The 15,401-nt window shown below is 38.1% G+C and overlaps 1 protein-coding gene across 8 annotated transcripts in view; it reads right to left on the bottom strand.

Moving 5' to 3' along the window:
* MAP2K5 (mitogen-activated protein kinase kinase 5) overlaps positions 1 to 15,401 on the bottom strand; it is a 261,792-nt gene that overhangs the window by 118,116 nt on the left and 128,275 nt on the right. The gene's annotated exons all lie outside the window — the stretch shown is intronic.

Genomic DNA, 15,401 nt, shown 5'->3' with positions numbered 1-15,401 from the left:
TGATAAATACTACTTCAGATGATACTCAGAAATTGATCTAAAAGATGTGAGTGTGTGCCTGCATGCACTTATCAGCCTTTGTTTCAGTTGGCCTTCTCGTCCCTTACATCATTTTTGACTGCTGTTATAGTTAACAAAAGAACTGACATAGCTTTTGCCAAGGCAGTCAGTTGCTAAATAATGACACAAAGGGTTTCTGTGAAACATTGTCAGTGACAACAATGAGCTTTTTCAGGAATTCAGAGAGCCCACAAAAATCACCCAAGCAGGACAAGAGCACACTGCTTTTGACAGTACAGAACAGCACCTGTTTCAACGTTCATCTTCGATGGCAAAAGTGGTCGGGAATAGGCAACTTGTTGTATTTAATATAGCATATAATCTTAATCACCCCAAAACTGAACACAGGACTCATCATTTTTAATGTAACAATTTAAAAAAATCTGTAAATGAGTTCATCTCCTCCCCTTTATCCTGCAAAAGGGTACCCCAACAAAGTATCCTGCCAAGAGTAGATATTTAATTCAAACTTCAAGTTCAAACTCTGTAATTAACAATTATTGAGCCCTACCTACTATGTGACAGGCAACATGCTAGGTACTTTCTCATGCATTAGCTATTTAGTGTTGTCTGACTGATGCAACAATGTAAACTCCATGAAGGCAGGGACTTTATCTCTGTTACTGACCACTATATTCCCAGTCCCTAGAAGGGTGCCAGGCATACAGTAAATGCTTAATAAGTATTTGTTGAATGGAGGAGAAAATAAAGGAATGGAAGCCATGAACACATAGTATGACTTCATGTTGATGATTCTGTTTCAGTGATCAGAGGGCAGCTATAGAACATGTTTCTGGAGCACGCCCTTCAAATAACACACACTGGATACTTCCTTTGGAGGGAGGGTGAGTCTGAAGACAGTTTTATCAACTCTCTCTGCCTTCAGTTTCCCCAATTTCAATATAAATCTTATACCACCAACATCCTATGTAATAAAAGGCTAATATGCAAATTGTCCCCTCAGGAGTTTGACCGACCAGGAGTTCGACTGCTTGCTGTGCCGTGCAATGACCATCGGGGGCAGCATGGAACAAAGGAAGGCCTTGGCTGGAAGCCGGGGAAGGAAGGCCCCGATTGGCCCTGATTGCTGGCCAGGCCTAGGGACCCTACCTGTGCATGAATTTCATGCACCGGGCCTCTAGTCCTATATAATGAGAGGAATATGCTAATTATCTGTTACACCATGAGGTGTAATGACCGACCGAGTAATGACCAGATCATGGATCAGCAGGAGGGTGGGGCAGCGAGCTACAAGTGGACAGTGGAGAGCTACAGGAGGGGGCAGGGCAACAAGCTACAGGAGGGCGGGGCAGCGGGCAGAGAGCTACAGGAGAGCGGCAGCGAGCTACTGGAGCATGGATCTGTGTGCAGAGCTACTAGTATTATATGAAATAAAGCACTTTCACTACCTCAATTCTCTCCTTGAGGAGAAAATGAAATATTCTCTGACTCCACCCCACCAAAATGTGAACTCCTTAAGAATAGGGTTGTGCTTTCAAATGTACTCCAGTATTTAGCACAGCACATATAAGTCATAGATAGCCACAGTAGACATGCAACATTTGCTGAACTGAAAGAAATGTTAGACTCTACATAGCCTGGTCTTTTTTTCCAAACCTAATTTTCATTATACTAGTAGACCCTCAACTCTGAATATTTTTCTTTTCGACAATCTGGTCTTTTATATATCAACACCCTTAAACCACTTCTTAAGCCACCACATCAGATGGAGACAGTTAATGAACAGATATTTTAAGCTCCTGGAAGGAGCTGCCTGGAAATCATGAAGTATGGTATGGTAAAATTAACATTTTTATCTTTACTCGGACACATATTTGACTTAAGTGGATTAATACAGAGAGAAAGAATAAAACCACAAAGTTGCTAGATTATATTGTAAAAGGCAAAGTGTAAATAAGAACTTTACTGGATTTTTCAGCTCTCCAACATCTTGTTTAACTTACATGTATAACTTGTGTACATTCAGCCTAGTTAACAGGAGTACTTTATGTATAAAAGTAGTAGTCACCCTTTTATCCTCAAACCAACCTTTGTATTCTGACTAAACTGTTAATCACTGTCTCAAAAAAACACACCCTAAAACAAACAAAACCCCTTATCACTAAGCCTTTGTTCATTCTATGTGTTCTCCCTCACCACCCCCCCCCCCAACCCCAGGTTTAGAAACCCTTCTTCAATATTGTCTGACTGAATCCTGCCCATTCTTTAGCTCAGGTACCCTCCTCCCTGTTGCCCTAAATACTCAGGCCATCAGAATCACTGGCTCCTCTGAACTGCTAAAGAATTTACTATTTACTGGCTGTATCATTTGTTTGAATCTGAGCATATGACATTTTTTTTAGTAGTAGTTGTTTACCATATTTACTGTTATAAGTATCACCACCCAAGTATTAAGTTCACAGGGTAGGAATATGTTTTATACATCTTTGTCTTTGTATGTATCTCTTCCAAGCATAGTATCTTGCTCACTAGTTGATGGTCTTCAAACAATATACTAAATTTGCTATATTAAGTGTCCCCTTTCCCACCAACATCTTGAGACATCATTTGAACATAACAGACTCCTTTAATCAAAACCAATGGATTCAGATGAGGAGAAAAGACCTGGGTTTTAGTTTTTTGGGGGTCCTGCAATAAACTTGGCATGTAATGTTTCAGTGTCCACCTCTGTAAGGAAACAACCATGTGTCAATCTTAAAAAACTGTGAGGATTAGATGAGATAATGAATAAACACTGCATTTTAAACTCTCAAACACTCTATAATTGTAAAGTATTAGTATTTCCCATTGGTAGTCAACCAAGCTACAAAAGCAGTGTACTTCATTATATTTAGAAAATTATTTCTATTGCTATTGTAGCAAATTTAAGCTGTATTTGAGTAAATACCAGCTGAATGAAAATAATTTCTAAAGCCCAGTAAGTAGAACTATAAAACCAATTTAATGTTGGGGAGGCATTCTAGGTAGACAATATGCACCCATGCCTCAACAAGGCTACTAACTTGTCTTCCCTTTTTTGCATTTGCTCTGCTATTATCTGTGCTGAATACAGCAGCTAGTCATCATTTTAAAACTTAAATCAGATCATGCTTGCTTCTCTCCCTAAAACCTCCAAGGGCTTCCCAACTCAATGAAAAATGCAAAGTCCCCATGATGATGTCTAAGGTAGGGGTGGGGAACCATTTTTCTGTCAAGGGCCATTTGGATATTTGTAACATAATTCGAGGGCCATACAAAATTATCAACTTTGTATCAGTCTGCTAGCAATCTTGAGAAAGAAGAACAAAGTTGGAGGGATCACAATACCAGATATCAAGTTATACTACAAAGCCACTATAATCAAAACAGCCTGGTACTGGCCCAAGAATAGGCATATAGATAAATGGAACAGAACAGAGACCCCAGAAATCTACCCAAGCCATATGCTCAATTAATATTTGACAAAGGAGGCAAGAGCATACAACGGAATCAAGACAGTCTCTTCATTAAATGCTGTTGCAAATAGTGGACAGATACATGCAAAAAATGAAAATAGACCAACAAGTTACACCACACACAAGAATAAACTAAAAATGAATAAACTCAAAAGACTTCAATGTAAGATGTGAAACCATAAAAATCCTAGAAGAAACCATAGGCAGCAAAATCTCAGACATCTCTCGCAGTAATATGTTTACGGATTCATCTCCTAGGGCAAAGGAAACTAAGGAGATAAACAAATGGGACTACATCAAAATAAAAAGCTTCTGCACAGCAAAAGAAACCATCAACAAAATGAAAAGGGAGCCCACTGTATAGGAGAACATATTTGGCAATGATACATCTGATAAAGGGTTAATATCCAAAACATATAAGGAACTCATACAACTTAACAAAAGGTAGACAAAAATCCAATTAAAAAATGGGCAAAGGACCTAAATAGACAATTCTCCAAAGTAGGCATACAGATGGCTAAGAGACATATGAAAAAATGCTCAAAGTCACTGATCATCAGAGAGATGCAAATTAAAATGACAATGAGGTATCACCTCACACCTGTCAGATTGGCTACCATAAACAAATCAACAAATGACAAGTGTTGGCGAGGATGTGGAGAAAAGGGAACCCTAATACTCTGCTGGTGGGAATGCAGACTGGTGTAGCCATTATGGAAAACAGTATGGAGTTTCCTCAAAAAATTAAATATGGAACTGCCATTTGACCCAGTGATCCCACTTCTGGGAATATATCCTAAGAGACCCGAAACACCAATCAGAAAGAATGTATGCACCCTATGTTCATAGCAGCACAATTAACAATAGCTAAGATCTGGAAACAGCCCAAGTGCCCATCAGGAGATGAGTGGATCAAAAAGCTGTGGCACATTTACCAGTAGACAATGGAATACTATGAAACAGTAAAAAAAGGAGGATCTCTTACCCTTTGAGGCAGCATGGAAGGACCTGGAGAATATTATGCTAAGCAAAATAAGCCAGTCAGAGAAAGACAAATATCACATGATCTCACTCATATGTGGAATCTAATGAATAAAATAAACTGATGAACAAAACAGATCCAGAGACATAGAAGCATGGAACAGACTGTGGAATCACAGAGGGAAGGCAGGGGTGGGTGGAAAGAGGAAAGAGATCAACCAAAGAACTTGTATGCATATATGCTTAACCCATGGATACAGAAAATAGGGTGGTGGAGGCATGGGATGGGGGTGGGCTATAAGGGGTCAATGGGAGAAAAAAGAGGACATATATAATTCTTTCAACAATAAAGACTACAAAGAAAAAAGATTCAAGAAACAGAAATACTACAAAAAAAATTAGCCTGCTATATTTGGTCAAACATTTAATTAACTCACCCCTCATGTCTTGGCAGAACCAGCCCAAATGATTATGAGGGCCTTCTATGGTCTGCAGGCTGGACATTCCCTACCCCTGGTCTAAGGCTTCTCTGAGCTGGCTCCCCCACTACCTTGTGCTCTCACCCTCCCTACTCCTCTCCCCTGCTTCATCTCATTTGCCAGGCATGCTCCTGCATTGTGGCTCCATAGCCCTGGAGTACTCCACTCCCATGTATATGCATAGGCTGCTCCTTCACGTCTTTTAGGTTTCTGCTCAAATGCTACCTTCCCCAGCCACCCAGCATGAACAGTAGAACCTTCCCACCCCAGATACCCCTTTTCCCTCTGCCCCATTTCAATGTTCTTCTTAACATTTAGCACCATCAACAACACACTATAATATCTGCATAAGTAAATCTGTTCCCTCACAATTCCCCCTCTTGAAGGGAAGCCCCATGAATGCAGAGACTTCATCTGTTTTGTTCCTACTATAATCTAGAATGGTGCCTGGTACAGATGAGAAACAATATTTGTTGAGCAAATGGTGAATGAATGATATCTGTACTAAATAGATGGGCAAACATGCTTATCCAGAGGGGCATGAATTTGGCCTGAGAAGGAGCTGCATCTTTTCCATACTTAATGGTATATACTTCAGAATGAATACATTTCCAAGTGACATTTTTCATTCTGAGAAGAATCCACAGGTGCTGCAGAGAGAAACATGAGTAAGACCCTGCCCTTCAGGAGACGGCAGACTGACATGCTGGTATATTCTCTGACCCAAAATATTGAGATTTCAGGATAACAATACTGCTTTTATATACTCTAAATGGGATTTTCTTCCTGAACAATTGGCACTCTTACTATAATAAAGACAATGAGAGTTATGTAACTAAATAGCTCCCAAACCTAGCTGTGCATTAAAAAAAAGACAACTTTTGGGGTTCCACCTCAGATCTACTAAATCAGAAACCAATCGCACACAGCCTGGTCTTTAGGCCAGCATTTAGAAAAGACGGATGTAACCTGCTGAATTTCCCTTTGATTTAATTGCTAGAAAGTTCAGAATATGTCAAGAAAATTTTCTTCTCTTATTTTCCTTTACTTTTAAAAATCAATTTTATTCATTTGAAAAAAATGAATTTTATTGGATCATTTTGAATGCACAATTTGGTGAGTTTGACAAGTGTATATATTTAAGAACAGAATTCTGGGTTGACAGGTTTTTTCTTCCCAGCATTTGAAAGATGTCATTCCATTAACTTTTGGCATGCATAGCTTTTGACACAGTCTGCTATAATTCTTCTTTATTTTTTTATTTTTTATTTATTGCTTAAAGTATTACAAAGGATATTACATATGTGTCCTTTTTTTTCTTCCCCGCCCTTGACAATCCCGCCCCCCCTCCTACCCCGCAGTGTCTTATGTCCATTGGTTATGCTTATATGCATGCATACAAGTCCTTCGGTTGATCTCTTACCCCCCTCCCTCCTGTCCCCCAACCCTCCCTGTCCTTCCCGCTGCAGTTTGACAATCAGTTTGAGGCAGCTCTGCCTCTGTATCTATTATTGTTCAAAAGTTTATAATGGTCTTTATTAACCATGAATGAGTGAGATTCAGAGAGGAATGGAGAGGGAGATAGAATTAGAAACATCAATGATGAGAGAGAATCATTGATTGGCTGGCTCCTGTATAGCCCCCACCAGGATCTAGCCCACAACCTGGGCATGTCCCCTGACTGGGAATCAAACTGTGACCTCCTGGTTCACAGGTCGACACTCAACCACTGAGCCACACTGGCTGGGCTGCTGTAATTTTTATTTTTGTTCTCTTAATGTATTTCGTTTTCTCTGAATATTTTAAAGATTTAAAAATTCACTTATTTTCAAATTTTTTATTTTGATATGCTTTGGTATGGTTTTGTTTTTATCCTGGTTAGGGTTTGTTGAGCTTCACAGATCTATGGGTTTATAGGTTTCATTTAATTGGAACCATTATTTCTTCAAAGTATTTTTTGTTCCCTTTTCTCACTCCTTTCCTTCTGAGACTCCAGTTACACATATATCCTAGACTTCTTGATACAATTTCAAAAGTCCCTGAGGCTGTGCTCATTTTTTTAGTCTTTCTTTTTTTGGTAGTAATTTTGGATAATTTCTATATCTCTAACATCAAGATTACTAATGGTTTCTTCTGTAGTATCTTATCTATGGTTAATTTCATTAAGTAAAATTTTTTATTTTAGATGTATTACTTTTTATCTTTAGATGTTCCACTAGGTTCTTTTTGTCTTCCATTTCTCTCCCTGTAATGCTCATGTTTTCATTGAAATCCTTGAGTATACTTATAATATTTACAGTAATTGTTCTTAAGTCCTTGTCTGCTAAGTCCAGTATCTCAGCAGGGGGAAGGTTTCTATTTCTATGGACTGATTTTTTTTTCAGGTTATAGTATTATCAGAAGAATAATTCTCTGTTCACCTACTAATTTTTATTTGGAGGCCAGATATTGTAAATTGTATGTTGTTGAGTAATGAATATTGTTATCATCCTTTAAAGAGTGTTGGACTTAATACTGGCAAGTAGTTAACTTATTTGCAGATACCCAGATCATTTGCAGGCTTTCGAGTTTTTATATAGAGTGCCTATAGTAACCCCCTAGTCTAGGGCTAGTTTAGCCCTACCATTAAAGCATGCTCCTTCTAAAGTCTCTCTTGAATGCTCCAACAAGGTATCTTCACTCTGGCTGGTTGGAATTTTAAAAAAAATATATTTTATTGATTTTTTACAGAGAGGAAGGGAGAGGGATAGAGAGTTAGAAACATCGATGAGAGAGAAATATCGATCAGCTGCCTCCTGCACACCTCCTACTGGGGATGTGCCCGCAACCAAGGTACATGCCCTTGACCGGAATTGAAAAGCATTTAGAAAAGACCGATGTAACCTGCTGAATTTCCCTTTGATTTAATTGCTAGAAAGTTCAGAATATGTCAAGAAAATTTTCATACATTAGATAAGAAAGTAGTACAGGACTATGACTCTTGAGAGAAGGGAAACTGATGAGGTGAGCCTTATAACCACCCCTTTCAGTCCGCAGGCCAACGCTCTATCCACTGAGCCAAACCGGTTAGGGCGTGGCTGGTTGGAATTTTAAAAATCCCCTACCTGTTTGGCTTATAGCCCCCCTACCCCCCAAATTTGTTTTCCATATAGTCGTTCATTGTCTAGATTTATAAGATTTCATCATATGAATCCATAGGTTGATATCCACCCCAAAACTCAAGATTCTTATATAATTTCTTGAGCTCCTTTTCTGCATAGATCCTGCCTCTCTAGGATTCTGCTATAAATTCTAGCCATTTTGGCCTTCTTGACCTCTAAACACTGTCTCTTCACCTCAGACCTAGGGGTCTGTATGAGTTCTCTCTCCCTAAGCTGCAGTCCAGAAATTGTCTTTAGGCAGAAAGCGTGGGTGGTTATAAGGCTCACCTCATCAGTTTCCCTTCTCTCAAGAGTCATAGTCCTGTACTACTTTCTTATCTAATGTATGAAAACAGATTTTCGTAAATTTGGTCCAGTTTTTTAGTTATTTTTGGTGGAGGGCAACTCCCATAGCAGTGATTCCTTTCTAGGCAGAAGTGGAGATATCCCTTTACCTTAAAATTATTTTTTTTGTCTTTTGTTAATTGTTTGGATTTTATATTGTAAGCTGCCTCAAATCTTTTTTTAAAATATATTTTGTTGATATTTTATAGAGAGGAAGGGAGAGGGATAGAGAGTTAGAAGCATCGATGACAGAGAAACATCGATCAGCTGCCTCCTGCACACCTCCTACTGGGGATGTGCCCGCAACCAAGGTACATGCCCTTGGCCAGAATCGAACCTGGGACCTTTTAGTCCACAGGCTGACCCTCTATCCACTGAGCCAAACTGGTTAGGGTTGCCTCAAATCTTTTTAAAAAATAGATAGGATATAAATAATATTAGGACTTTACCTAGTTAGGCTAAACCTGAATTCCTGTGGCAGAATATTAAGAAAATGAAATCTCTTTCAATGTTGGAATGAGGACAGCTCCTGTCTGAAGTTTTACTTAATTTAAATAAAATGTTCCATCTGTATTTTTTGAGGTATTTGAGGTATAAACAATCCTAGTACATAGCCACTTGCTACTTCCAAGTTTTCATTTAAAATGGACAACTATTATAACTCTCAAGAATATCTCCAGGAATATTGAAATAATTGAATTTCTTTTTCTTTTTTTTTTCTTTTTTTTGGTGGGTTTGTTTTCAATGTGACTTAAAGCCATAGACAACAGCACAACATACAAGGGAGAAAGATTACTTTTAAGGAGGTAGTTATATTTATGCTTATTTTAATGCAATCTCAAGTTATAGAAAACAAACAATAATTGACGGTATATAAGCTTTCCATTCAGCTCACTTAAAACATTGTAGCCTTTCTTCTGTAAGCAAAGCGCAGAAAAGATGAGTCATTAAAGTGACTGATTATAAATGGCAACCATCAGGGCAGATGTAAGTCATTTTGCTTTAATCAGGCCATTAATTATTAGGGTTTATCAATTAGTTTTATTGAAGGCAAGGGAGCTTAAATGAATACTAGGGCATTGATTTTAACTAGGACATTTTCTCAAAGAAAATACAAATGAGGTGTGTAGAATCCTGGAATTACAGGTTCTTTTCATACCACTAAAAGAAGCAAGCTTCATCTCTAATATAAAACATAAGCCTATAGTGAAAAACAAATTAGCTATAATCCCCTTTGTATTACATATGAAATACCATGTTTTGATGTTCTCTAATTTGAGGTTTGGTTTTAATCTATCTTGGCCAAGAGGTCAGTATCACATTGGAGAAAGTGAGATAAAGATACAAAAAAGTGACCCATTTTTAATATTTCTTATCTTCTTTCATTTTAGAAAAATATCCAGCCATTTTATGCACAGAGACTTTTGTGGGAATCAGAATAGATTCCTGTTGGTCCGATTCTCTCAGAGGAAGCAGAAACGACATGGAAAATGTATGTGTGTTTGTTCTGTGTGTGTGTTATATACAAGATAAAGGGTGATACCTAATCTTCCTACAATGACAAGGTTGTTATGAGAATTAAGTGAGTCAGTGCTTAGCAGTGCCTGTCTTAGAGCTAGAACTCAATGAATTGTTGAATGAATAAAATGAATGAAAAAAACCATTTTGTAAACTTAAATGTACTATATAAACTGGAAGCTACTGCTCTGTGGAACTGGTGATGACAATGACTCTTATCCTAGAAATCAGGATATGGATCGTCCTATATAATAAAAGCCTAATATGCAAATTGTCCCCTCTGGCCATCGTTGGACTGGGAGACCTGGAGTTTGACCACTTGCTATGACATGTGCTGACCACCAGGGGGTGGTACGGAACATGGCGGGCGTTGGCGACACTGCACGGGCAGTGGGCGGCAGTGGAGGCGCTGCTGGCCCTGATGAGCCCCGACGAGAGCGGGACCGCGGTGGGATGGTGGAGCAGGTGGGCGACGCCAGGCCAAGGCAGGTGTGAGTGGGGGCCCAATCGCCCCACAGATGGCAATCAGGGTCAGCGGTGGGGGGCGGGGCCATTGCCCAGCTCCCAGGTGCTGAGGGAGCCGGGTGGGGGGGCCCAGCCCCGATCAATCACCCTGCAGGTGGGATGGTGGAACAGGTGAGGGGACGGCACCAGGCCAAGGTGGGGTGCCAGGCGGGGCTGTGGGGCTGCAAGGCTGGGGGCATGAGCTGGGGCCCGATCTCTGCAGGCCACCCGAGGGACCCCACCCGTGCACAAATTCGTGCACTGGGCTTCTAGTCTAATATAATGGACCACACCCAAATACGAAATATAATTAACTTTCACTATATGAGATCTACCTGAAGGCAGTCTTCTTCCATTACCTTAAATCCTGTTCAAAGAAGAGTTAACAATTCCCAATCCCAACATGTGTCTTCTGTCACAATGTTTTCCCACTCCTTCAGTAAGATTTCACAGTAAGCTGAGTTTTTTTAATGATGATGTAATGAATATTTGAATTGCAGCAGGGACATCCCACACAGATAATAGGTAGTTATGATGCAGTTCTCTTGAGTAATTTGAAATGCTTAGAAGATCATTAGAAAAATATCAGGAAGTGAAAAGAATAAAAGAACTTACTAAAGGGTTTTGTGTCATGCAGAAGATAATAGGTTTCCTACAGGAGCTGTAACTAAATAAAAATCAACCTTTGTCATCACTTTCCTCTGCTATCTTTAACAAAGTATGAAATATCAATTACTTACACTGATCATGTACTATGCAACAATGGTAAATGGTTATTTCTTCTCAAAACTGATGTGCACTAGATGGCCTGATTCACTGTGATTACAAATATTTGAAGAAAGCTCTGGCCAGGTTGCTCAGTTGGTTGGAGCATCGTCGTACCATACACCAAAAGATTGCAAGTTCAATCCCTGGTCAGGGCACAACTGATAGATGTTTCTCTTTCCCATCATTGCTTCTCTCTTTCTCCTCCTTTCTCTCTTTCTAGACTCAATTAAAAAAGCAAAACATATCCTTAGGAGAGGAATTTAAAAAATTTTAAAGAAAGATGCTAATAACCTCCAGGTATCTAGTCAAGAAAAAGAAAATGTAGAAACAAATAAAGACTTGTATATGAATAGCAGCATTATTCATAATAGCCCCAAACCGGTATAATCCAAAAGTCCCTCTACTAGTAAATAAATGGACAAAATGTGATATATCCATATAATAGACTATTATTCTACAATAGAGAGGAATGAAAAGACAAAAATGGCCACTGTATATTTACAAAGGGGTCAATCCAACAAGAAGATATAATATTTATAAATATTATATGCATCCAACATAGGAGCATCTAAATATATAAAGCAAATATTAACAGATCTAAAGGAAGAAACAGACAGCAATACAATAATAGTAGGGAACTTTAATACCCACTTACATCAATAAATAGATCATCCACACAGAAAATCAATAAGAAAACACTGGCTTTAAATGATCAGATGGACTTAGATATACACAGAATATTCTATCCAAAAGCAATAGAATACACATTCTTTTCAAGTGTACATAGAACATTCTCCAGGACTAGATCATATGATAGGCCACAAAACAAGTCTTTACAAATTTAAGAAGACAGATCATACCAAGCATTTTTTCCCAACGGTATGAAACTATACATCGATTATTAAAAAACTGGAAAATTCACAAATACGTGGAGACTAAACAACATGCAGTTAACAATCAATGAGTCCATAAAGAAATCAAGAGTGAAATACAAAATATTTTGAGACAAATAAAAATGGAAATACAACATACCAAAACTTACTAGAAAAATAAGTTTACGCAGCAAAAGCAATTCTCAGAGGAAAGTTCATAGCATAAATGCCTACCTCATGAACCAAAACACAAACAAAAAACAGCACTCAAATAAACAACTTTATACCGTAAGATACTAGAAATAGAAGAACAATGCCAAAAGTTAGTAGAAGGAAGGAAGTAACAAAGATCGGAGCAGAAATAAATGAAATAGAGACTAAAAAGACATCAGAAAAGGTCAGTGAAACCAAGAGCAGGTTCTTTGAAAAGATAAACAAAATTGAAAAACCTTTAGTTAGACTTACCAAGAGAAAAGAGAAAGGGCTCAAATAAATAAAATCAGAAGTGAAAGAGATGTTACAACTGATACCACAGAAATACAAAGGATCATAAGAGACTACAACAAACAGTTATATGCCAACCAAACAGACCTAGAAGGAATAGATAAATTCATAGAAACATATAACCTTCCAAGAATGAATCGTGAAGAAATAGAAAATCTGAACAGACCAATTTCTAGTAAGGAGATTGAATCAGTAATTTTAAAACTCCCTACAAACAAAAGTCCATGCCTGATGGTTTCAACTAAGTGAATTCTACCAAACACTCAAAGAATACCAATCCTTCTCAAACTCTTCCAAAAAACAGAAGAGGAAACACTTCCAAACACTTGCATTTTACAAAGCTAGCATTATGTTGATACCAAAAACAGAAAAGGGTTAGGATTAGGGTTAGGCAGGAGTGGGGTGGAGATGATCAAAGGGGGGGGAGGGAGGGGAATTTGTAATACTTTCAACAATAAAGTTAAGCACACATATATCATAGTAATCTAAACAGTACAGTATTGGCATAAAAACAGACGCACAGATCAAACAAACAGAATAGAAAGTCCAGAAATAAACCCATGCATATAGGGCCAATTAATATATGACAAAGAAGCCAAGAATATACAATGGGGAAAGAACAGTTTCTTCAATAAATGGTGTTGAGAAAACTGGACAGGTACATGCAAAAGAATGAAATTGGAGCACTATCTTCTATCATCCACAAAAATTAACTCAAAATAGATTAAAGACTTGAATGAAAGACCTGAAACCATAAAACTCTTAGAAGAAAACATAGGAGGTAATAAGTTCCTTGACAAGAGGTGTTGGCAATGATATTTTGGATTTGACACTCAAAGCAAAGGCAATAAAAGCAAATATAAACAGTGGGACTACATCAAATTAAAAAGCTTCTGCATAGCAAAGGAAACCATCAACAAAATGAAAAGGCAACCTACTAAATGGAAGAAAATGTTTGCAAAACATATATCTAATAAAGCATTAATATCCAAAATATATAAAGAATTCATACAATTTTTAAAAAAATATATTTTATTGATTTTTTTTACAGAGAGGAAGGAAGAGGGATAGAGTTAGAAACATTGATGAGAGAGAAATATCGATCAGCTGCCCCCTGCACACCCCCTACTGGGGATGTGCCCACAACCAAGGTACATGCCCTTGACTGGAATCGAACCTGGGACCCTTCAGCCCCCAGGCTGACGCTTTATCCACTGAACCAAACCAGTTAGGGCAAGAATTCATACAATTTAATAACAAAAACAAGCAATTCAATTAAAAAATGGGCAGAGGATCTGAATAGATATTTTTCTAAAGAAGACATACAGATAGCCAACAGATACATGAAAAGATATTCAACATCACTAATCATTAGGGAAATGCAAATCAAAACCACAATGAGATATCACCTCATACCTGTTAGAATGGCTATTTTAAATAAGAGAAAAAATAACAAATATTGTCAAGGACGTGGAGAAAAGGGAACTTTTGTGCACTGTTGGTGGGAATGTAAATTGGTACAGCCACTATGAAAAACAATATAGAGGGTCCTAAAAAAAAAAAGAATGAAATCTTTGTCAACTGCAACAATATTAGTTGACTTAGAGGGTACCATGCTGAGTGAAATAAGTCAGACAAAGAAAGACAAATGTCATATGATTTCATTTATATGTGAAACCTAAAAAAACAAAATAAATGAACAAGCAGAACAGAAATAGACACATAGATATAGATGGCTGCCAGAGGGGAGGGAGGATTTCAGGGAGGGTAGAGAAGATGAAGGGAATAAGAAGTAGAAATTGGTAGTTACAGAATAGTCATGGGGATATAAAGTACAGCAATACAGGAAATATAGTCAATAATGTTGTAATAACTATGTTTGGTGCCAGATAGATACTCGAGTTATCGGGGTGATCACGTCACATACCAGGTATACCGGTTAATAATGCGGATTTTGTAATCAAAGAAAACACGATAATTTCAAGAGAAACATCAGAAGTGCTTTATTCAGAGTAATGTCCATCGCTAGCTACACATTTCCCCCATCTTTTAGGTAATTTGTGGATACCGTCCCAATAGAACTTTTCTTGTTTTGAGGCAAACCATTCAGAGACACAATTTTACACTTCTTCGTACGTTTTGAAGTGCTGCTCAGAAAATGCATGTGCCATTGATCGGAACAAGTGGTAATCTGAAAGAGCAAGGTCTGGTGAATATGGCGGGTGGATTAATACTTCCCAGGCAAGATATTTTAATGTGTCTTTAACTGGTTTTGAAGTGTGTGATGGTGCGGTATCATGAAGCAAAATTACTTTGCTGTGTCTTCTGGCCTATTCTGGTCGTTTTACAATCAAAGCATGGTTCAAATTGATTATTTGTTGTTGCTAGCGATCAGTATTAACAGTTTCACCTGGTTTTAGAAGCTCAGAATACACCACACCTTCCTGATCCCACCAAACACAGAGCATTGTCTTCTTTCCGAAGCGATTTGACCTTGCAGTCAATGTTGATGGTTGACCTGGATCAACCCATGATTTTGTGTGTTTGGGATTCTCAAAATAAATCCAGTTTTCATCACCAGTCACAATTCGATGCAAAAAAGACTTTCTTTCGTGCCGTTGAAGCAACATTTTACTGATGACTTTTCGGTTTTCCACTTGTCTTTTGTTTAGTTGATGTGGCACCCATTTTCCTACCTTTAAAATCTTTCCCATTGCTTGTAAATGATCGGAAGTTGTTTGCTGAGCAATGTTTAATCTTTCTGCAAGTTGTTTT

Source organism: Myotis brandtii, unplaced genomic scaffold (genome assembly GCF_000412655.1).
Source record: "Myotis brandtii unplaced genomic scaffold, ASM41265v1 scaffold160, whole genome shotgun sequence".
NCBI classification, from domain to species: Eukaryota; Metazoa; Chordata; class Mammalia; order Chiroptera; family Vespertilionidae; genus Myotis; species Myotis brandtii.
This window is presented reverse-complemented; position numbering and strand designations above follow the sequence as displayed.